Below are 24,345 nucleotides of genomic sequence, written 5' to 3'. Positions count from 1 at the left end.
CTGCGATGAACGCCTTGCGCACTCGGATGGACTCCCTCCTTGCCTTCCGCTTGGCATTCTTCTGCGCGAAGAAGCTCTGCTCATTGATGGCATCTTGTGGCATTGTGTCGCGCCACGCCTCCATGGCAAGTTAATCCGCCTCGGCATAGGTTAGGCGGCGCTGGAGCTAGAGATGGCGGCGGCGCTTCTCGACGATGACGTTGTTCGCGCTGGCCAAGAATTCCGTTTCCGTGAGCGACTCGCGGTCGCGGAAGTTCATGTCCCGGCGCGGGCGCTCGAGCCGCCACACCACTGTGTCGTAGGCGTGCGCGGCATCCTCCGCCGTGTGGAACGTCCCGAGGACGATGCGGTCGCCGGCGTTGCGGATCTCCGAGTAGAATGTCCCGGTTGGGCGGGCGCGGACGCCGCAGTACCCGATGAGCTGCGTTGGCGCGAAGACATGGGGACATCGCGGTGTAGCGGTGCGCTTGGGTGGCGAAGAGGCTCGTGGCAGCGGAGATGGCGCGTGATGGCAGAGAGGAGCGGATTTTTCACGGGATGTTGGGGACGCGTCGAGTGCGCGCGGTAGCGCACCCGCCAAATATCATGTGCGCGCTGCTGCTTTATCCCACGCGCGGCAAAAGTTTTAGCACAAGCGTGGTTTTTCTGCGCCTGTTGGAGGGCAGATTTCGCAGCTCCCGCGCTAAATTGGCGGGTTTTTTCACGCGCGTGATATATACAATTCTGTTAAAGATGCTCTAATGCTTTGCGGAAACTAAACAAATTGTTTTCAACGCAATAATCATAGGAGTGACCACTGGAGGCCCCTTGCTCCAAAGTAAATGTTTGGTCTTCTCTTTCTACTAGATGACCCGTTGCGCTATCGCGCAAATGACAGAATCAAATCAAAATTTAAACCATAAGTTTAACATATTTAATTATTATAAGAAATAGGTCGTAATTTAACTGCTTTAGTTTCTTCGAAGACACACCATTACATCGAGATGCTGCAGTAATTTTTTTCGATAACACACCATGAAAATGTGTACAATCACATAGAAAAGAGCCAAAGAAGGCCAAGTTTACACTGCCAACAAGGGGTGGCAGCTCCCCACGAAAGTATACTCTCTCTACTGCCTTGCCTCGGTATATCTAAAGGTTCAGGAAAAGAAAAAACAACGCCACGAAAAATGCATATAGTTAAATGCAGTAAGATAACTACATGGTGGTAGAAGCCAGGTGTGGTGGCTCAAGATCGAGGTCGCCACCAGCACATCATCATACATAGCACACATCTCCTCATAGACCAAGACTGATACATGCACCTGAAAACATGCCGATATGTGTACCAAGGTAATAGATAGCGACACAGATTTATTTAGCAAGTGCAAAACCATACCATCGACTTTTATGAAATAAAAATGCGGTATGTGTACCAAGGTAATAGATAGCGACACAGTTTTATTTAGCAAGTGCAAAACCATACCATCGACTTTTATGAAATAAAAATGCAGTGTTTCATCAAGATTGCTACTTGTCAACTTGGGCAAACAGAACCGAAAGAGAATTTCGGAAAACATTTATCCCATGTAATACCTTAATGAGTTCAGTCTGTGGATTCATTTCATTTTCTACATCAGAAGAGCTATTTTTAATTATGTGACTTCCATGCTAAACAAGGCAATACACATAACAGTGACTTGCATACTGCAAAATCGAGTGAAAACATGGGTTCTAGATGAAAATCACTCACATATAGACTTTAGTTTAATATCAAGGGAACCCATAATTTATTTGATCCCAGAAAGCTTCGTGATAGAAATAGATGATTTGCCGATCAAACTGAAGCTAAATTGAAAGAATCTGGGGATATTAAAAATGAGTGAATTGCCAAAGAAAGCATTTTGCATCAGTACAATAGCGAACATATATTTGTCCAGGAATGAACAACATAATGATAGTAAACCAGTCATTTCAATTTAACTACATACAAATTCCTTACCTGCATCTGAGTCGCTGCAACCTGAGCATGATTCAGGCTTCTATGAAGAAACTAAACCATATGCTCCAATTGAACATACATATATTATAAGAATCTAAAATACTGCTCCAGAACACACCATTTTACGCACAAGCTCTTTCATGTTTTAGCCATACAACTCGGTTTAGTAATTTTGAAGTGCAAATTTAAACTGTATTTAAAAAATTGCTTACATTGTCAAACTACATACGCAACAAATGAGCGGCATACAGTTTTTACTAACCACGCACAAAGAAAGGACTGACTCAACCAACAAAGTAAGAAGAAAGGTAACAAATAATGCAGTAAATGTGGAACTCAAAACCTTTAATAAAAGAAGTATTTGGAATATGCAGGCCATGGCAAAGGTCGACTAAAGGACCACATCTGTATACGGTAACGGTCTTATCCTCAGGCATTTCATTAATTATTTCAACCTGATCATATAGTTCAAAATGGGTATAATGTCTCGGCCGATATGTGATACAAGAAGCACATTGATATTTAGATATGAATGATCAAATAAGCAACCTAATGTGAAAATTTTCCTAATTTACTTCAGCAGAGAGATAAACATGCAGAGAGATGCCCGGCAAACAGTTCCAGTTTCATGGGAAATTCAATCAACCTAACTCAGTTGTTCACAAGAAACAGAAAATCTCTAGGGAACCATACAAAAAGTACTTCTTTATCCAAGGGGGTACGACATGCAAAACACTTACATGAACAACAAATAATACACGTAACTGACCTTTATACAGTATTAGTCAATTTAGAGCTCAATAAAAAAGATGGAGATGGAAACTAAACTGATAACTTTGCGACATCTATTAGAGAATTAGAGAAGAGAGTTAATATGACAACATCAAAAGCATGTCTTCTCCAATTCCAATCTCGGCAGTAACAAATGTGGGCAAGAGAAACCAAAATGTTCCTAATTTCTTGAAATAAGAAATTTCGCCAGTGCTATGAAGGAAAACTGAACGCTTACCTAGGAACCAAAAAAAGCTCTATTGCTTCTCAAACCATCTGCATCAATTCCAAAGATCCACTCCATGCAGCAAAAGAAAAAGGAGACCAACCATCCTTGGTATTTCCAATGAACCCAAATACACAATGACCACTGAGAAATTCAAAGCCCTGCAAAATAAAAGAAAACCTGAACCTCCACGCTGCCAATAAACATAAGAAACCTCACGGTAGCAGTATATGAATTTTTTCCCGAGCACCCCCGGTTAACAATCTTACCGGTCAAAAAATCCTGATTTTTTTTTGATTTTTTTGAATTTAAACGTACGAAAATAGATAAATACGATGTAGTCTACAAAATTGCACAAGCTGAATGCGTGGCTTGGTGGTTCCGGGTAGTTGTTTGCAACGCTATGTTCTGGGTTCGATTTCCACGTCCTCCTACATATTTTTAACGATTATTGTCTCTGTCCGTGTCAAAATCACATAATTATGCAAAAATTGTAGGAAACAAAGTTCGAACGGCCGACCTGGAGTACACATTTACAGCAATGAACAGAGAATGACCAGTTAGGTAGCAGACAGGTTGTGAAAACCTCCAGTTCCGACTCGTAATAACTCTTTCTTTGAAATTTAAAGTCAAATTTTAGTTTTTGAATTTGCTTGGGAACCGGTCAGGATTTCTCGGTTACCGCGGGAAACGGGAATCCCGAGCACCCTCGGGAAAAAAATTCTGTCGGGAGCCAAATCCTTGGATAGTACTGCTGTTTGGTTTGGTCATGGACCGGATGAGATCATTGAACTCATCCGTAGGGATTAATTGTAATGCTACTGTTTAAGTAATATAATTCCTTTTTCCCCGTAAAAAAAATGTTACTCTTTACAAAATCTAGTGGACCAGAATAAATACAATAGAGTAACAAACGTTTATATAAAAATAATAAACAGGAGGGAGTATATTATAGTAGCTAACATACTTGATTCTGTGAAGAGCAATGAAAGCAAAGAAGGCACACCAAAATCAGCATCTATATTGGCTGGACATTCTCGCAACATAGTATTTGGATATCATGGTACCAAGGAAACATAAACTAATCAGGGAACCATGCAAAAAAAAAATAGGGGTAGGTAGATAAGTAGTCTTTTTCATAGATAGAAATAAACGGGTAGAGCCAGGAGTTCACAAAGTCATTGTCGTGGCAAAGCCATCCGGCTAGCACAAACCACTGCACTAATAATAAGAGTAGAACAAACCGTTGATAAACCAGAAATGTACACAAGTCTGTTTCCTGAGAAAATACACCGCATGATAAAATAAGAACTACATAACTAAGCAACTGATAGCAGCATGAATCAAAAGAATCCACATACAACAAAGGCTACGAAGGGTGGAACCACCACTCTTGAAAAACAAACCACAAAGTAATCAGTGATAAATCGCAACCTACAGAAGCAGTACAGATTTGACAACTTTCTCGCATGAGAAACCCAAACCATCTATAGGCACAAGTATACTGTAAAACAAATCTGGAGAGATAAGTGCGGATCATTTCAAATATTGTACCTGCTTCTAATGCGAGTCTTCTTTTTGCCTGATTCGTCTGCCCGAGATTTCGGCTGCTTACACCTACGAATGATTAACACAAGATTTGAATCAACATAGGTCAAAAAAGCGTACCACACAGACTTGTACTATATATCAAAGTGCACCACTAATAACAAAGAGGAAAAGCATAGACTTTTGCCGTTAATGCAAAATTCATACAGATTGAGCACACACCTAAGAAAAGAAGATGAAAGAGCGGATTGTACAAAATCCATGCTCACCAAGATCTCAAGATATTTGTTACAAACGATATTTTTAGTTGATAGGTGAGAACCTCATTGTGCAAATTACAATTGACTTAACAAATTGTTTCACGCAGGAATAACAATCAAAACCGTAGTGAACAAGTAGAGAAGCCAACTGAAGAAAATATTTTGGTATAAAAATAAGTAGCTATCCTTATGTCGTGCTAAAAAAAATATTGCATATTGTACGAAGTGTTACTTAGGAGTTCTCTTCTTATTCGAAACAGATCTGCATCTTAACTGAATAAATTTTAGAAGCCAAAAGTTGTTAAGCAATGTCCTTTAACCTGGTAGCCGACAGACTATACCACTAACTAATAAACAAAGGGTAATATAGAGAAATGACTTGGGCTCCCGATAGAGAAATATGAGTAACACATCATTAAAATTATCAAACCTCTCATTAGTATGCAATATACCAATTCATATGTGATAGCTAGGAAGATACCATATACAGAAACCAAAGGAATTATTCACATATGTACTAACAGCGAGCATCTCTTATTTTGTATATCTCAGAATGACTTTTCAATGCATTTGTTATTTTGTTTCACAAGTGAGCAATAAGAAAAAAAATACAACCGACTGCAGAGCTTGCAAAAAAAAATGAATGCACGAATAAATGAAGTGTGTATAAACTGCTGATAAATGGAAGACATAATATTTAAGCTATTCTAGCCTAAAGAAATAACAATAAGAGGTTCATTGGGTAAATAGCTGCCTAAAGGTTGGTATGAATTCCTACATGCTAGTGTGAACAACAATTTTTAACACTTTCAACTACATCCTGGTACCATCCTACTTGCTGAAAATATCATGTTCTGCTAACCATACAAAAAAAGAACCCCCGAATATACACTAACAGAAACCAAAAGTAGCATCCGTTTGGTCCTTACAAGAGACGACAATAAGCGGTTGGCACTTGAGAACCGTGATGGGCTCGCAAAGGTCGAGCAAACTGTTGTACTCTTGTGGTGTCCAATTAAGAATGGGAGCTCAAGAATACAGTTCTGATGTCCACTGTTGTATTAGCAATTCATAATTCATAATCTATACACAATCAAAATAAAGACGGGCAGTATTAAAACATCACAGAAAGAGAGGCAAGAAAAACAAACAAGTACATACACCAGGGAAGCTGCTGCTGATGAAACTTATTGTCTAGATTCCTGGTTTGTTACGGCAGTCCTGTAAAATAGAGCTACTTCTTCTGGAAAATCTAGAGCAACCTCGGAATGGTTACTCCCAACAAATATATGAAACCACACCTTGAAAAAGCAATCAGTCAAGGACAAAAACAGACATTAACCTGTGAGCCCAATATGACCGGTCAATTCAGACCATGGCATTTGTGAACTGCGGCAGCAACCTGGATGGAAAAAAAGCCCGTATGACATCTCTCCTTAACATCCCAACACCTTAATTGCAATATTGCAAATAGCTAGATGGAGCATAAATATTACATAAATTAATCTCAGCTAGGATTTTAATCGAACACCCTATAAGCATCGATGAGATCTTCTGGGATTAAATCGGATAGGAGGAGTGCGAGCGATGACCTGATCTCCGCCCTCGCCGCGTAGCAGGATTCCACAGAGAGAGATAGCCCGACGAAGGCACGCCAACATCTTCAGCGAAGAAGAAATTGTAGATGAGGCCTTGCAGATGTTCCCCTGACCGTTGTCCTCCCTGATGAATCGGAGCAAGGACCAGTTTTCCACCGATGTGCCTCCGTCCTGTCGTCCTGCTGGCGACAACACAACCAGAAGAAAGAAAAGCTTTTTGAATTGGGATTTAAGGCAACCATATAGAAGACCATTAGATTATCACTGATTTGTTAAGGGGTGAAAAATGTGTTGGATTATAGAACCATAATTTCATTAGAAATAGAAGAAAACAATATTTTCAGACCACATATTAAACAGCATGCACACACGGTAATAACTATCGTGAATCACATGAACAAACTAAAAGCTGAAGAATATTCTTTTGTTTATCATACGACAAACCATGAGCTGAACTGAAAAGAATATCCATATCATGATTAAAATCAAACCCATTGTATTCATGGGGAGAACATCCAGAGAAGCAACTCTGCTTCATAGGACTAAAATAATAGTTGTTATCTCTCAAACAATTAGTTGAACATTATGACTGCAAACTAAGCCCACATTGCAAAAAAAAATCCATGATATGTGCGATCTGAGGAGTAAAAACAGCAGCAGCAGACAAAATATAGGCAAAGGCAATTACCTTTCAATAAAAAGTAAAGGAAAGACATCAGTACCATATCAAGAAAACGTAAATGGCTATTCCCATAACAAAATATATGTCTTTCATTGAGTTATTTCCGCCTTCTCAAATAAACTGAGCCAATCCAATTGACTCACAAAATGATTTTTTTTCTACTCATTACCCTCAAGACCAATCTGTCCTTCAAGAGAAGCATATGTACTTTAGTTGCCTATATTCAAGTTTCTGCAGAAGAATCAAGGTCCAATATCCAAGGAACTGGGAGAAGAGATGCCACTGCCTGCAGGTATAAAAGAAATTCCAGTTGAGTCAGGAATTAAAACAAACATGTTGTGGGAAACCTACAGAGAGTGAGACCACCTCATCTTAGCAAGAAGAAACCAGATCCTGAGATTAAAAAATGAACAAATCCACAAAGTAACTAACCATTAAGAAATAGAGAGAAGGGGAGGTACCGATTGGCTACCTCTTCCTGCTGACCACCTCGCCTGGCCGATAGGGAGGAAGAAGCTGGCGCCGGCCGTGTAAACACAAATACTTTCAGGTAATTATCCCACCAAGCAAACATGTGCAGACATGTGCAGACATTGCATCAGATCTTAAATAATAATTAATCTGCAAGTATGATAGCAAGAAATGGTAAAAAAAAACCTAGCATAAAGGAGCCAAAGCACGAAATATATTCCGAAGCAGAATATAAAAATATATAACAACCACTTGTGCAAAATGTAAAATATATAACAGCCACTTCTCCATTCTGATCTCCATGGATCCACAAGAATAAGTAGGTTAAATTGTAGGGTACACCGAAAGAAGTAGAAAATAAAAGTGCCCTACAATTTCTGTCCAGTCAATTAAACTGTATCTCTTCTCAACTGAAAAGGAATGCTACTTCCAGGCTACAATTCGACTATATTTCTAAAAGATGTAGCATTCTTCTGCAAAATGCATTTTCAAAAATTAAAAAGAAAGACACAAAATCATTTGTTTGTTGTGGATAAGAGAAGAGCATAAATGCACAACATATACTGCAACCTATCTGTATTCTTCTGTCTGATCATAATAAGATCCTTACAAAACCATGTTAGCAACCATGGGTTGGAGAAACAATCATACAACAAACACCGAGGTTGTGCATAGCAAGTTTAAAACTGTAGGCATGAAGCCGAAGCGAGTGGCAAAAGAGAGATATTAAAGAGTTAAAATACTAATAATTAGATGGATAAGTGAAGATCATCTACTATAAATATCCATGGTTTGAAATGGTGATAATCCTATGACACAACCAGGAAAGTTTGCAACAAGAAAAGGTTCCCATCGGCCATAGCCCAAGGAGTAAGCGTGACCTCCGAAGCAGTTTTTTTGTACAGAGAAGATGCACCCAACAAAATTTAGATAACCATCCACGATACATAAAAGGGTAAAATAAAATACCTTTGTTGAGAAGTCAAAGCATGAAAATCAATGTTGTGAATTCAGCAGTCAGAGCTCAAAATCAACATGCTGAATTCGACAGTCAAAGCTTAAGGCATGTTTCCCAACAATATTTGTAAAAACCTTGAATTCACTTGTATTTCCACAACTTCCTCAAGGATACGATGATCCCAAGGGATTGAAACCCTCCGGTTCGAGCCTACAAATTAACAAAAAGATGCATTCTCCAAATTTAATAAATCAATTAAATACTTGTGCAATTAGCACAACTAATGATACTGTAAGGATTAAGCAGTCCATACCTGAAGTAAGTTCTTGACCCTCTCTAGTGGCGCTACCGCAATCTTTGCAAATGCACCAGCAGCATCTTCAACAATAAGCTTCTTAGCATAGATCAGTCCTTGTAATTCCAGCAGATTCACCTGCGTGGCTGTTGAGGCTGAATAAAATGCTGCCACAACCAAGTATGTCAGAAATAATATACAATGCAGTATAGCTAGCGTCAAATTAGGAAAGTCAAACTAAGAAGTGAAGCCAGAAACATACTTGTACCATACAATAGAAGCAGACCAAGGAAAATAACCCAATGACCCCAAAGATGGAGCATATACGGCCATGGGCATAATCTGGACATGAAGAACGGCGGCGAGAAAAAATAAGCCAGTAGGCAGAGAGGAACACCAAAACAAAGTTCGGAATGAAAAAGAAGAGAAAAACGATCTGGTGCAAGAGTGAATATTCATCACTCACATCTGACACACACTGAATATTCAAGTGTGGCATCAATTCATTTATACAAAAACACCGACCACACATGTAAATGGGCCATCGCAAGCCAGTTGCAGTTTCAGAAAACATATAGTCCCAAAACACATGCTCTATTTCATTATAGTTGACAAACCTAACTTACAAAATGGACCTGGGCACAAGACAATGCTTCGGAATGTGGCTTCGGTGAGAACCAGTAGGACCTCAAGTCCTCAAAGATGAAGAATTGCTTCTTGAGCTGCATAACATGATCAAATAAAGCCGAAAAAATTGCTAACCAGTTATCCTTGCAACCTCATAACATAATAAAAATAAAGCTGGAGAATTGCTAACCAGTTGTCCTTGCAACCTCATGATCTGCAATCACCTTATCGAGCTGCATTGCAACCTCGTGATCTACTATCACCTTATTGAGCTGCATAAGGATAGAGTCACATGGAGATTATACTCACAATACTGCAACTTACAAATATAAAAATGATGCTGACAAAAGTTGAAATCAACACCTATTTCTTGTAATGATGGCTTTGGCTTTTGGTTTCAGCGTAGTTGACCTCCATTTGCAGCTGCTGGACTATGGGATTATCCATATGCTTTTCAAGATCTGGTTTATGTACAAAGGCATCCCCTGGATTGGCATTCAACAACCTAATAATGTCCAAAATTGGATGGAAATAACTAAAAACGAGACTGAACTTTGTCAAGAAACGAGAGCCCACCAGGGAAGGGGAAGAACACGGTTGATTTTGTCCCATGCTGCAGCAACGCCAAGACAGGGGCAGAGGTTGCGCGACGCCAGGTATCAACGCCAAGCCATGCAGAGGAGGTGGGGAAGAGGTAGCACGACACCGAGGCTCGGGGCCGTGCAGAGGAGGCTGGGGACGGAGGCATTGTAGAGGAGACGACCACGAGGAGGAGGGCCGCGACCGGCCGCGACCCTCACCTCCCGGCGCTACACGCGGCAGTGCCCCGTGGCCGCTCTCCCGATGCGAGGTGGCAGCGGCGGCGCCCACGCTCCGTTGAGTTACTAACCCGCCGCCGCCGGACGAAATCGAGGACGCGCACGCGTCCAGCCAATGAGCCCCGCCGCCCGAGCTCCAACACCGCCACCGCGCACCACCACCAGGTCGAGGGCCCCTGATCTCCTCTCCTCGTGCAAGGGGAAGGGCGACCTGGCACTCTTCGCAGCGGCGCCCTCGAGCGCATGGCGCGGCCGAGGTCGTCGGCCCAGCTCCTCCCGATGCAAGGCAAGAGGAGCTGCTGAGGCGCGACGGCGGCGGCTCGGGGCGCCGTCCACTGGCGGCGGCGGCGACGCGGCGGAGTCAAGGGGCGGGAGTAGGAGGCGTGGGACGGTAGAATGGAGCAGATATTTTCACGATCTAGGTTTTCACCCGGGCCGGGCGTGCGCGACTCGGACGAGAAGGACGTGCACGAGCCAGAGGAGTTGGTTCGCTCGCTGACGCAAGTGTCCCCGCAAGTATATGGGCCTAACTGTCATGGACTCGTTCGAAGGAGCAAGAAGTGTGAAAAGTAATTACCTCATCCAACGGTTCAGGTGAAAAGCGGGAGTGAGAAACTACTGTTGCAACGTGATTGGACGAACCAGATTGATTTGCCCCTCTCAGATGGCCTGGTTGGGAGGGTAGTCTAGGATCATTTATAGGAGAAATCTGTAGGTTTCAGGTAAGTGTAGGTGCTTACAGACCTAGTATAGCTTGTCGAAAGCTCAACTCTTTGTAACTAACAGTCTGTTTGGCAATTAGAAATAAACTCGTGCCATCTCGGGATAGAGTATCAATTGTCACGCTATCAATCTCTCTGACCCATTTCATCTTCTTTTTTCAAGAACACGTGTCTTGATTCGTTAAGATAGATAGAGAAGTGTTATACAAAGTTTACATTATCATGGCACAAATACAAACGATCCGCCTCATGCTCCACAACGACTAACAGATGCACTACGTAATTCCTCTCTGATGTCCACTACCTCATAACTTAGCTTTCTTTCACAGCTCGAATTCGGCCTTGATTCGCCGCACCAGTTTCGCATGCATCACCTCCACATTGTCAAAAACACTTGCGTTGCGCTCAAGCCACAGCTTCCTTGCAACGAGGCTAACTGGGGCATTCATCTCCTTTCGGTTCTACTTCGTGTCTCGTTTGACAGTTTCGGTCACCATTCCCCCAAGCAAGCTTCCGAGTTGGTTGTATGTATGTGCATCCTTAGTGGTAACTGGTAACCATACCTCCCTAGAGTGGGAGCATTGCAACGTCAAGTGATCCACCGTTTCTTCTTCATGGCATCAAAGAGTACGTGCAGAATGGCAGATGCTGCAATCCACGCTTTGCAAGTCTGTCGGATGTCCATAGCATGTTCTTGAGCACCAACCACATATGCAACTTATACTTAGTGGTGCATCTCCTGCCCAAAGCTCCTTTCCGCTTGGCATCATTGTTCTGCCGATGAACAACATCTCATATGTGGATTTCACAGAGTAAGATGCATTGGCCATTAGCTTCCAGCTGACCATGTCCGGCAAGTTTCCAGATAGCACCGTCTGCATTGTCCTGTCCCACAACTCCATATATTCCACCAGTGCTTGGACTGATGGCGTCCCCTAGCTTGATCATATGAACCCGGTTGTCATTAGTCAAAGCATCAACAACACTTGTTTTGAGGCTCGCAGGGATTGACGAGCTGAAACAGGTTAGGCGTGACTTGCTCGATGCTCTGGCCATTGAGCTACTAATCCATCCAGAATCTCACTCTCCTTCCATTGCCCAAATCACACTATGTTGCTTCTCTAAACAGATCTTCCGCGCATGTGCAGGTATGGAGACCGAAAGAACCTTCCACGGCTTGTCATCCTCTCCCATGTCCATCCTTCTCCGCCTCTTCTTAGTGCCATGTTTAAAAGCCTCAAGTTTTTCACTCCCAGGCCACCAAACATCTTTGACGAACAGATCATACCATGCGACACTATCGCTTCCTCGCCTACATCAAAACCTACCAGAAAAACCGATGTAGCAGTTTGTTTATACAACTTAAGAACCATGCAGGAAGATCCAAAGACATCAAATGAAAATAGGGCCGCGGTCAGCGTAGAGTCAATCAACACTAACCTCCCGCTTCTCTCCAGTTGAAGCCTTTCAGGTCGGTACATATGTTGGCACCTTGTCGACCAAGGGTTGCAGAACGGGATTGGATAGCACGACAAGTGAAAGAGGTAGTCCGAGGTACTGCATTGGGAACTGCCTAATCGGACAATGCCAAATGTCCATAAGATTTTGCAAATCCACTCCATCACATCTAATCAATGAGGCCAAGCTTTTCATTAGATTGCATCGCAACCCTGGCGCCTCCCAAAAGTGCTGCAAGATCTAAAGTGCAGCTTCCGCCTCTAAAAGGCTTGGCTTCATCAGTATTACCACATTGTCAGCAAACAACGACATCCGATGTTTTGTGCCACTGCTCTTGAAAGGAGAAAACAACCCATGTTCTTCTGCCAGCTTCACTGCTTAGTTTAGGACATCTATCATGGATGAATAGAGTTGGTGAGACAAGATCGCCTTGGAGGAGCCCCTTTGCATGCCAGAAACATTGCATTAAGCTTCCATTGACAAGAACCTTTGTGTTGACTATAGAGAAGAGTCAGAAGACTTGCAATCCACTTAGGGCCAAGACCTTGATGATTCTGAGAGTTCCACCTAGAAGACCATTGCAACCCCTCTTGGCCTTGAGCATGAGTTGGCCCTAAGTGGATTGCAAGTGACCTCGACAGTCGGATACCTTTTGACGGCAGTTGCGACTCTTCTAACTCTGCATTGCAAATGTGGAGAAACTCTGAGTGCAATCATTTCAAGATGGTAGCAACTACTATTTCAAACTAATAGTACATGGTTGGCATTGGCAATTTTTTTGTGAAAATTCTCCTATCTATTGATAATCATCACTAACGCATTATAAAGTATTCTAAAAGTAAGAATTATAAAAGATCAATTGACAATTTATTAACCAGATTAATTATATTGATTGTTGTCCCATATCCTTTCCAATCTATTTATTTTTCAGACTTCTATCTGTAACCAAATAATACGTAGCAGCAATGGATGGTCATTGCATCAATGATGTTCCCACGTTTTTCAAAAAATAAAGAGAATTGTGATGCGGCTCTTGAGTCTTGTCCACAGTATTATTGTGCCATAAGCCACCCCGCAAAGGATTGCATACTACAGAAAGAAAAAATTATGCTCCCTTTCTCGGGTAAAAGCGATCATCATTCGAACACGCCGCGTTTTACTAGAAAGGATCGAATCATTCGCCGTCAGCAGCTCTCGTTTTTATATTCTAAATGTTTATATTCTTTAAGAAATATTATGCTCATCATTCCCACTCAGCTCTGCCAAAGTTGATCTAAGTGGATGAAGATGACATCACTGAGACATTACCTTTTCGCCTTTGCCTACGAGCGGCGATTTTAAAGGAGCCGGTAGGTGTAGGTGTTACATCTACCGTCCACTCTCTGCTTTGAGATTGGTGAGGCTTTTAACATTTGTCTAATATAAAACTAATAATTTAAACACAAGTGAATTTTTTTTGAAACTAAAGTGATACTTGAGAAATATTGTGAAACTGTCTGACAACAAGTGAAACTGATGATATCATTGCTGACGTCACTACGGTTTGTTTCACAAAAATATTAGTGTTTCAGTTATGTTTCAATTATGTTTCAAATTTGTTTCACAATTTTGTGAAAAAATTGGTCAGCACATGGCTGACGTCACTCCGGTAGGTACCGACGCATGTAAAAATAAGTTTTCTGGCCGTCCGCCGAATCGTGGAAAAATCCAGCCAGCCGCCACTAGGGATCAACCCGTCGTCTCTACACCGTCCCCGCCACATTGCTGCCGTGAAAATTCACCAACAGCCAGGCCGATACCGGCTCGCCACCACCATCAACTGGCATATGTACCTGATTTTTTTGTGTTTGATAAAGTGATTTTTGAATTTAATAAATTGAGAATTACATACAGAGTATTCGTCATACTTAAATCATTGTGCTGCTGTTCTAATATAACTAGTTGATACCCCGCGCGTTGCCGCGGACATAAGAGATGATTGTCGTGTTTGCAAAAAATAGCAAGAACAATATATTAAAATGTGGAGAAAATTTTTGCAGGGAATGGAAGTGTAGAATATTGAATATGTCATGTAGTATCAAGTGTAAGATATTATGTTTTTTAGATGGAACGACCCGATCTTCTTTCCATTATGGTTATGGCAGACTTCCCAGCATAATCCGTGTCACCAATTACATAATTTTTTTGGGTGGGATCTGGCTTAGCCAAGCCAAATGTCCAATGCTATCTCCGCTGAAAGATCAGCGCGACATTACATGTCCTCGGGCAACAATTACAGAGAAGGAACAAAAAGAAGCTTGTGGCTGTGTGGTTCAAAACTTGGTTGTTGGTCTCGACTATGAACTTTCAGCATCCCGATCGGGTCGCCCTGTCAAGTGTATGAGGAAAAGAATAGGGAGCTCAACTTTAAGTGCTTCAGCTCTTGGTTTAGTTTTCGGACAGCCGTTTTTGTTCCTGATAATGTAGGTCGATCTTCAGAAAACCAATAGGAGGTGGAGAACACCTTTGATCCTGCACGCTGGCTTCTCCCATTTTCTTATTTCTCAGACTTTCAACATAATCTTGGCTGTCGATTTTCACAGATTTTTCTACTGCTTCAATGCTCCTACTCTGATCCCTGGTAATGTATTTGCTTTGATCTACCATGTGACTCATGTGCGGATGGTTGAATCTGCAATCTGAACACAAAAGTTTTGGGGAATAAAAGGCATCATCGTGTAATCCAACTGTAATATAGCATGGGTGGTAAATTACCGACAAAATAAGTAATGAGACAGGCTCCGTTATTATATTATAGAAATGTGGCAGTGTACGATTTGTTGGAAAATACATATAACAGAAATTTCAGCAAAATAAACTCAAACAATACATACAGAGCTGGACAGAATACAGTGTACAGGATAAACTGAAAGAGATGAAGTCCTTGTGCCCTGGTGATGAGCGTTGAATTTAAGCCAATAAGCATTTATAACCTGGCAAGCTCTGGAAACAAAGTTCAATTCAATTGATAGATATGCCCACACCTAGAGTCCTGTAAATGTAGAGTTGATAATGAAATCAAAAGAAGGAGGGCTAAAGAGTAGAGACAGAGATGAAGACCTATGAAGATTCAAGATGTGAGACGGATGTGGAGATTTCTTCACATCCGTAATCATAGGGAGGTAGGCAACAACAATTCTGAGCAGTCTGTCCAGAGAGAAGAGGTCACCGAGGGGGCTAAAATCCGTACAGAACTGCAACATGCAACCGAGGAAGCTATTAAAATCATTACAGCTCTCTCTGAGAGAATGCTGCAAGGAAAATTCAGACAAACATTAGATATAGAGCTTCACGAAGTACATATAGCACATAATGAAATCAACGGCAAGATGGCCAACACATCTGAGATGAAGAACTTGGGGAGCTGTACAGGTTTACAGATCGAGTGTGCTCTCTCGACAGCGGCATTTGAGGGTCTTAAATAGGAGGCAACCTTGAGGATTAAATACACGATCATTCTCAACAGTCAGCGGATGGAAACCATTAAAATCGATAGAATTGAATAGATTGTGGCCTCGTGGAAGATCTTGGGATAGGGGGTGTTACCATCCAATAGCGGAAGGAGTGAATACAAAAAATAAATGGAAAATCAATAGGCATCCAGCAGTTTCCGGTGGGAGGCTTCCGGCAGTTTCCGGTGGGAGATCAGCAGGAACGGCCAGTGATTGATGCGACGACATCGAACATGTCCTGGTGTATGGAGCTACTTGAAGGAAAATGTTAATAATATAGAAAGAAAAATGATATATGAAAAATAGATGTCAACACAATAATGATATTTGCATTTGTTTTATTACAAAGAATAGGCCATCCACCCTCTGGTGACATTCATGTCCTACATATTCACGTAGTGGCTTGTAAGGGCACTGAAGCATCTTTTATCGAGTCACACCAAGAAAGAGCTGAGCAGCCAACCCTTGATATATACGTTGTGAACATCTGTTACCTAAAAGGAAAAAAGGTACCATGATAAATTAACATATTTTAGGATCTTAAAATTGCCAACGAAGCTGATATATAGACAACAGAAATAGAGGTAAATAAAATTGAAGTATTTATTATGGCATAGTAAGTGCTTGATGACGCAACAAAATTTGCATACTTCTGCACTTTTAATTCCAAATAAAGTAACAATTCAAATCTGAAGCAGCAAGTGGTATTGTGGGATATGTATTTTACATTAGTCAGATGATCCATGTAGCTAGTGCTCAATTTTCATGATAACGGGTAAGTAGTATTTTCAGGCTATACAAACTGAAACAGAACAATTTGTTACTTGCCTGGTTGTGCTTCGTAGTTTAGAGACATAGCTTTGGGAATTGAAATAAGAACAGATTTTGGAGGTTGGTCTCTTCATAGTTATGCATAATATTTTGGTCCATCACCACTGCATCAAGAGATCTAATTGGTGGCAGGGTGGGAGGGCGCTGCTGCGAGATCTCTGGGAGAAGCCGGGGCTGCAACCCAGATACAATATGGAGAATTAGATAGCACCAATTGACAATTCAGATGACCAACCAATAAACATGCACCGTTAGGTGGCAAATACAGTAATACAAATACTCACTCATCTATTGAATAATAATTACAGGAAAGCATGGAAGACAATCAATAATCCTGCAAGATATTCTCAACGTAAAGTCGTAAAGTAGCAAGTAGAGGGAGGATGAGCAATAGAGACATGCATCAATGGAGGAATCAGGAACATGTGTTCAATCAAGACATCATCCAATACCGTTAGGGAGGCATCATCGCACAGGTACAAACAGACCACGCGGGATGCAAAATTAACGCCAGCCACGACGACCTGGTGCTCAGGGAGGTTCGTACAGACTCCTCTAAATTCTCCCTCTCCGGCGGCCGGCACATTGGTTGTAAAGCCGTGGGGGCACAATATCAGCAGGCAAGGGGCATCGATGGCGGCTCTGAAGCAGAGACTTGGATACCCAATTACAGATGACGGAAATGGATCTAGCAGATCTATTTCTTAAAAAAGAGAAGAATGGATCCATCGGTTACTCCTGCATTTTCTCGGTGGGGGAGAGGAAAAGGGAAGGGGAATTCATTGGTCGTGCTGAAGATGGAGCGGAACAGACTGGCAAGGAAATCAATCGGAAGGGAGGTGCCATCGGTCGCCCGTCCAGGCGCGTGGTTCTGGCTAGGAACCGCAATCGCTCGGCTTCTGCCGTGTCAGTTTGGCGAGCAAAATCGTCCGTACGACTGGGAACGATGTGGGGAGGTGAAATTTGTTAATAAGGTGACGTGGCTCAATGTGAGAACAGGAAAATGGGACCATCTATTAAGAAAGAGAAGATTAGCAAACGGAAAAGTTCTACATATAAATCGTCTAATTAGGTTTCATTGCAGCAGCCAAAGTACTTTTTTTTAGAAAAGGAAGCTGCATTGCATTAAGAGACGGCACTCTCAGAGGCCATAAGAGCATCTCCAGCCGCGTCTCCCAAAGTAATTTGGGAGTATTCGTCATACTTAAATCATTGTGCTGCTGTTCTAATATAATTAGCAAACGGAAAAGTTCTACATATAAATCGTCTAATTAGGTTTCATTGCAGCAGCCAAAGTACTTTTTTTTAGAAAAGGAAGCTGCATTGCATTAAGAGACGGCACTCTCAGAGGCCATAAGAGCATCTCCAGCCGCGTCTCCCAAAGTAATTTGGGGCGCGCCGGACTAAAAATCCGTTCCAGCCGTGTCCCCCAAAGCCCATTTTTGTCCAGCGCGGCCCGATACGGTGTCCGGCGCCCCGAGCCCGTCGCCGTCCCACAGAGGACGCTCCGGGGACGCCGGATACACCGAAAAGCGAGGCGGGGAATGGCGGGGCCGACCCGTCAGCGGCACAATAAATTTTAACCTAACCATCGCCTACCTCGCGACGGAAGTTATTGTCTTTGCAGCGACGGTGCAGTTCCCGCAGCGACGGTGCAGTTCCCGCAGAGGCGCAGCGACGCGTCCCGTCGCGCCTAGCTCTACGTGCCGGCGTTAATGAGCGCCACCGCTCCTCCGCCTCCCTCCGGCCTATAAAAGGACCGCCTCTCATCGTCCCTCTCACACACAAACCCTAGTGCCTCTCTCCCAAACCCTAGCCGCCACCATCTCAACAAGACTCGACGCTATGTCTGGTAGAGGCGGAGGTCGACCTCGCGGGCGTGGTCGTGGTCGTGGCCGTGGCAGAGCTGACCGCTCGCCGTCGCCTCCCACGCCGTCGTCTTCATCGTCGGGGATGGACGTGGAGCCGGACGTGCTGTTCGAGTTCGTCCTCGTCCTCAAGGGCAACCCGCGAGGCATCCAGAGGCTGCCGGACTCCTTCCCCGAGCACGTCGCCGGCGACGACCGCCCGGACACGCTGCATCTGCGGGAGGCTGCGTGCGGCTACTACTGGTGGATCGTCGACGCGATCTACGACGCGAGCGGCAAGATGTACCTCAACATCGGCTGGGAAAAGTTCGCGTGCCACCACAGCCTCGAAGCCGGCTTCATCCTCCTGTTCTTCTACTTCAGCGACAGGGACACGAGCGTCAAGGTTTTCAACGAGACACGCTGCCGCCGGGACTACCACGTCAACAACACCGACGAGGAGGACGACTGAGTGTTGTTTCTTCACAGTGAATACGTGCACGGAGGTTTCTGGATGTGCTACACCATTACGGATGCTACTTCAATATGCCTGTACCCAGCCCATTCAGTTCCACGTTTATTCAATTTAGCTCAACAATACAATTGCAGATTTCACGACAATGGATGATCTAAAGTTTTGCTGTGAGCAATAAATTCAGTTCAACTTTCAACATTGCTGTTTGTTAGCGGTTAGGGTTTCAATTTGCACACATTATAATCATGGTCGATCATTGCAGATTTCACGACAATGGATGATCTAAAGTTTTGTTGTGAGCAATAAATTCAGTTCAACTTTCAACATTGACGTTTCAAGGCCTGTTTGTTTGTTACCAAACATGTCGGTTCGTGCCTTCCTGGTTACAAACTTAAATAAGTCTACAACTAGAAAGGTAAAGATAAGATTCAACACTTGAATCCTCAAATTAGGCTTTCAATTTGCACATTATAATCATGATCGATCATTTGGGACTAGGATCCTCACTGCCAATCACTTCTTTCGAACAATTCTTATCAACAATAAACAGAAACAAAAGGGTAAACAGAGTTGAATATGATGGATCAGATTTCTGGCTTTGAATCCTGATGGGATTACATTTGCGCACAGTATAATCATAGTCGATCATTTGGGGAAAGGATCCTCACATCCATCAAACCTCAACAAACCTAAAAATCGGGGGGGGGGGATAAAAAAAGATGCAAAGATTACAAGATGGAAAGAATTTCTGGATAGGAATCCTGATGAGATTTCATTTACTCACACAATACACAGACGATAATTCGGTGAAAGTAATCTCGTATCTGCGTCCAATAGTCACCAGTGTGAAGAATTCCGCAAATTCAAAGACCGATTTTATGCTCTCAATTTCCGATATAAGTATGCCCTTACAACACTCCCGTCAGTTAAACAGTTAAGTTTAACTCCACAACACGATTGCAATCATCAAGATTATTTTTGAGTACTTTTTTTTTGAAGTTTTGAGTACTTAAATTCAGTTTACAACTTCAGCATTTACACATGACTGTTCACGGTCACAACATAAATAATCTGTTTCAAACGTAAATAAACAGATAAAAACAAAAAGAACCAAAGGTAAGCAAGAAGGTAAATTAAATGGATCAGATTTCTGGCTTGGAATCCTCTGATAAGGATTTCATGTGCGCACATTATAATCGTAGTCGATCATTTGGGGAAAGGATCCTCACTTCCATTCAATTTATGTCGAACAATTGTGCCGAACAGAAAAAAAGAAACAAAAGTTCAAAAAAACGTTAAGAAAGAGTCGCTATGACGGATCAGATTTCTGGCTTGGAATCCTGATGGGATTACATTTGCGCACAGTATAATCATAGTCGATAATTTGGGGAAAGGATCCTCACGTCCATCAAACTTTTCATCTAACCCAAAAGAACAGAAAAAAGACACTGCAAGAATAAAGCAAAAGAGTAAGGATCGGATTTCTGGCTTGGAAACCTGATGGGATTTCATTTGCGCACAGTATAATCATAGTCGATCATTTGGGGAAAGGATCCTCATATCCATCTAAACTGTTGCGAGACGAAAAAAAACAATCAGAAGCATGAAAAAACACGCCGTAAAAACAGAACAGACAAGAAAAGATCTAGAAAGAGTTCTCTGCGATGGATCAGATTTCTGGCTTGGAATCCTCTGAAAGGACTACATTTGCGCACAGTATAATCATAGTCGATCATTTGGGGAAAGGATCCTCACTTCCATCTTTACTCAGAACGCGATCTTAAGGAGGAAATTCGCAGATCCGATCGGCCGACTGGAACACAAAAGAAGAGAAAGAGAACAACTGAATCGCCAAGAAAACTCGAGAAACAGCACGGGAAAAGATATCAGAAGCAATTACGAGAACCAGTAACTGCTTCTACTATCTTCTCCCACACTGAATCGCCGGAGATGAACTAACACGCGAGAAAATCGAAAAAAAAGCAGGCGGCCGGAGACGACGAGCGAACGCGGTGCCAATTGGGCGGCGGCCGGTCGGTTTATATAGGGTCCAGGGGTGCGCGCGGAAGGAACCCTAGCCTGCATCGGACGGAGGAGTAAGCGCCACGTTTACGAGTTCGATCAGGATGCGTCCTGTACAAGAAGCGAAGGCGGCGGGGAGCTGCTCTCAACCAAGCCGGCCCAACATTGGGGGTACCGCGTAACTGGGCTTTTGTATCTCCACTCAAAAACAACCGGGCCACTTATGAGGCCATAGCAAAATTTTCTCCGCGAATAAGAAAGAGAACTAGCATTTACAAAGAAGCACAAAATGTATCACTATGTACACGGCAACGATGCAGCTTGCTATGAAATATATGGTTACATAAATAAAAAAGTGGAGCAACTGGAGCTGTTACACTAGACGACGCATCATTGTGTTGGTCTGAAATAAACCTAGATCTAGTACAAGGGATTTTGAGCCATAGTATTTCACAAATCCCACGTGCCATTGCTCTGAATTTTGGCTCTGCAGTAGATCTGGCAACAATGTTTTCCTTGCTTAGCTAAGCAACTAAGTTGCCGCCAACAAATGAGCAATGGCCTAATGTAGATTCCATATCTTCTTGAAAACATGTCCATTCTGCATCAGTGTAGCATTCTACTTCTAGGTTTTTTTTTTTGAAAGAAAGGCAAAAGATTTGCCTTAAATCATTAAATAAGGAGAAGTCATAGAACAAAGTTTTAGGATTACAACTACAACGAGACAAAAGCCTACTCTCCCGCAATCAAAAGACCCAAATGTTTCGCACCGGGAACTACCCAAGTTCTAGCTTCCAACTTAATTCTATCGAAGATGATGGTTGGCATAGTGCTCTTGTTCTTGAAGGTTCTCGCATTCCTCTCATTCCAAATCTCCCAAGCGACGAGCATAAGGAGAGAGGCCATAGCCTTCCTTCTTCCGCCATGAGTAAGAACCATGAAAGTCCACCAATGTTCCACACTATCGAAGTCATGCCAAGAGGTGGGGTCAAAGTCTTGGATGTGAAGCCAATCCCTAATCATAGTCCAAATACGGATGGATAGGCGGCATTTGAAGATAAGGTGGGCCGCCGATTCGTCATGGCAACGACAAAGGGGGCAAATCCTCCCATTAGGCCACCCGCGTCTCTCGAGACGGTCCGCCGTCCAAACCCGGTTCTGTATGATGAGCCAAGAGAAAAGCTTGCATTTTGGTGGTGCCCAAGCCTTCCAAACGACCAACTCCAAGGAAGAGCGGATGGTACCGGCGAATTTGGAGTCAAGAGAACCAATAAAACTGTTAAAATATGGACTACACCTTTCGTAAGAAAAATCTTGCAATATCATGTTGGTATTCTGCTACACAATCCTTGAGTAGTGCTAGTGACAAGGTATCGACTTGTCAATGCCTACGGATTGTAGACTAGGGTTTTGTGGAAGTAGAGGGCAAGTAGATCTCGAGGGTTCAGCCGGAAAAGTACTCGACTGCTAAAAAACTAGGGTTGTGTTGACAATGAAATCGATCCCCTCTTTCTCCCTCGACTCCCCCTTATATAGGAGGCGGAGCCGAGGGTTTCGTGATGTACAAGTTACAAAGACCGGGAGACTCTTTGAATTCGTCCCGTAATAGTTACAGCACATTATTCCTAATACAACTATATCTTTCCAAACCATCGCTTAACTGGGCTTCCGGGCTTCATAAACTTCGGGTTATGGGCCTTCAGTAAACCCCGGGTATCATCTTTAGCAGGCCCGTTGGGGATGCCTATGTCAGCTAGTATATCCCTCTTTCTTGTAGACTTTTGTGGAGCAATTGGATGACTACTAACTAGCGCATTACTTGGGTTTGTAGAATTACCTTTATCTTCATTGTGACCCATCTCCTTCTGTAATAGCCGATTACCAGTTCCATCGGTAATCCCTTGGTGTGGTGGCTCATTACTTGCAATCTAGAATCCAAAAGAAAAGTTTCACGGCTAATATTAATTTGTTGACTACGAGCATCATCAAATACCGCATAGTTGTTCATTTCCGCGTCATGATTTTGCTCCCCTCTATTCCATGGTCCAGTAGTACCGTGTCCATCATTGGTCCTCACACCGAGCCTCTTGATCCATATAAATCATTATAAATCTCTTCCTTACTCCTTCTACCATTATCTGCATCTTTCAAAGGGTAAAAGGATTCCTTTTCATGAAATGTAACGTCCATACTCACAAATTTTTCTTCTCGGTAGGACTCCAACATCGGTACCCTTTTTGTGTAGGTTAATATCCTACAAAGATACACTTGATGGCCCGTGGATCAAGTTTGCCAGCTAAATTCTTGTGATCGTGAGCAAAACAGGTACACCCAAATATCTTTGGTGGCACAGTAAAATGGTTAGTACTAGTTAGCATCTCCAACGGAGTTTTGTAGTTTAGTACCCTTGAAGGCATGTGATTTATAAAATATGCAGCTGTTTTTACAGGTTTTTCCCAAAGAAACTTTGGAACATAAGGGTAAAAAATAATGTTGGAAAATTCGTCAAGAATATCAGAGATCTCACTACCTCCAGCAGGTGCATGTTTTTCCTTTCAGCTATCACATTATGCTCAGCTGTATTTACACATGTAGTTTGGTAAATAATCCCTTCAACAGATAAGAAGCTATCAAACTCCTCATTAACATACTATGTGCCGTTATCAGAACATAGCACTAGCTTTCACACAAACATTTTACTAATTATACACCATATTATAGAAATCCCAAAATATAGATAATAATTCGAACCTATGTTTTAACAAGTACAATCACATCCATGTGTTGAATCTATCGATAAATATAACATACCAACGTTCCCCCAACAAAGGGGTTATAGTTGAAGGCCCCCATACATCATAATGTACTACTTAAACATGTGTCTTACTTCTCTCTCCAAAACTTGGAGAATTTGATCTAGTGTGTTTCGCTAACTCGCGCACTTCACAAACCAATTTTTTATTTATAACATGCCTTGAACATGGAAAGGTAGAAACTACTCATGGACTGAAATGACAAATCATCAAGTCCGTAATGAAGCAAAAGCAACTCATTAGTTGACAAACCATATTTCATGTGTGGCTGAAGGAGAGTCAAGTAGTATAACCCATCATGTTCAGTGCCAGTCACAAGTATATTTTTCATGACTATATCTCTTGAAATACACAAAATTAGGATAGAAGCATACTCTGGATTTAAGCGTTTTTATTATAGAACTGACTGATAGAATGTTCACATGGAAATTTGGGACACGTAGCACTAGAC

General features: G+C 42.4%; 1 long non-coding RNA gene and 6 other non-coding genes across 8 annotated transcripts; all 7 read right to left on the bottom strand.

Annotated features, from left to right (window-relative positions):
• Window positions 1–3,854: 3,854 nt before the first annotated feature.
• LOC127297215 (uncharacterized) lies at window positions 3,855–9,234 on the bottom strand. 2 transcript variants are annotated; one of them, XR_011744121.1, is made up of 8 exons: window positions 9,053–9,234; window positions 8,809–8,945; window positions 8,507–8,705; window positions 7,539–7,687; window positions 6,379–7,352; window positions 6,129–6,188; window positions 4,533–6,038; window positions 3,855–4,005 (listed from the first exon to the last, which is right to left on the bottom strand). It is a non-coding gene; the product is annotated as an uncharacterized lncRNA (long non-coding RNA). The 2 variants fall into 2 exon arrangements; XR_011744120.1 differs by lacking the exon at window positions 3,855–4,005 and having other exon boundaries at window positions 4,098–6,038.
• Window positions 9,235–19,476: 10,242 nt separating this feature from the next.
• On the bottom strand, window positions 19,477–19,572 carry LOC127297736 (small nucleolar RNA Z103). The gene has a single exon (XR_007849425.1). It is a non-coding gene; the product is annotated as a small nucleolar RNA Z103 (small nucleolar RNA).
• Window positions 19,573–19,638: 66 nt separating this feature from the next.
• On the bottom strand, window positions 19,639–19,733 carry LOC127297732 (small nucleolar RNA Z103). Its single transcript, XR_007849421.1, has one exon. It is a non-coding gene; the product is annotated as a small nucleolar RNA Z103 (small nucleolar RNA).
• A 463-nt stretch (window positions 19,734–20,196) lies between these two features.
• On the bottom strand, window positions 20,197–20,294 carry LOC127297731 (small nucleolar RNA Z103). Its single transcript, XR_007849420.1, has one exon. It is a non-coding gene; the product is annotated as a small nucleolar RNA Z103 (small nucleolar RNA).
• A 79-nt stretch (window positions 20,295–20,373) lies between these two features.
• On the bottom strand, window positions 20,374–20,468 carry LOC127297733 (small nucleolar RNA Z103). Its single transcript, XR_007849422.1, has one exon. It is a non-coding gene; the product is annotated as a small nucleolar RNA Z103 (small nucleolar RNA).
• Window positions 20,469–20,530: 62 nt separating this feature from the next.
• LOC127297734 (small nucleolar RNA Z103) lies at window positions 20,531–20,625 on the bottom strand. The gene has a single exon (XR_007849423.1). It is a non-coding gene; the product is annotated as a small nucleolar RNA Z103 (small nucleolar RNA).
• Window positions 20,626–20,723: 98 nt separating this feature from the next.
• On the bottom strand, window positions 20,724–20,820 carry LOC127297730 (small nucleolar RNA Z103). Its single transcript, XR_007849419.1, has one exon. It is a non-coding gene; the product is annotated as a small nucleolar RNA Z103 (small nucleolar RNA).
• Window positions 20,821–24,345: the final 3,525 nt, after the last annotated feature.

This window comes from Lolium perenne, chromosome 4, assembly GCF_019359855.2.
Source record: "Lolium perenne isolate Kyuss_39 chromosome 4, Kyuss_2.0, whole genome shotgun sequence".
Taxonomy (NCBI): Eukaryota; Viridiplantae; Streptophyta; class Magnoliopsida; order Poales; family Poaceae; genus Lolium; species Lolium perenne.
Note: the sequence above shows the minus strand (reverse complement) of the source record. Positions and strands in the feature narration are given on the sequence as shown.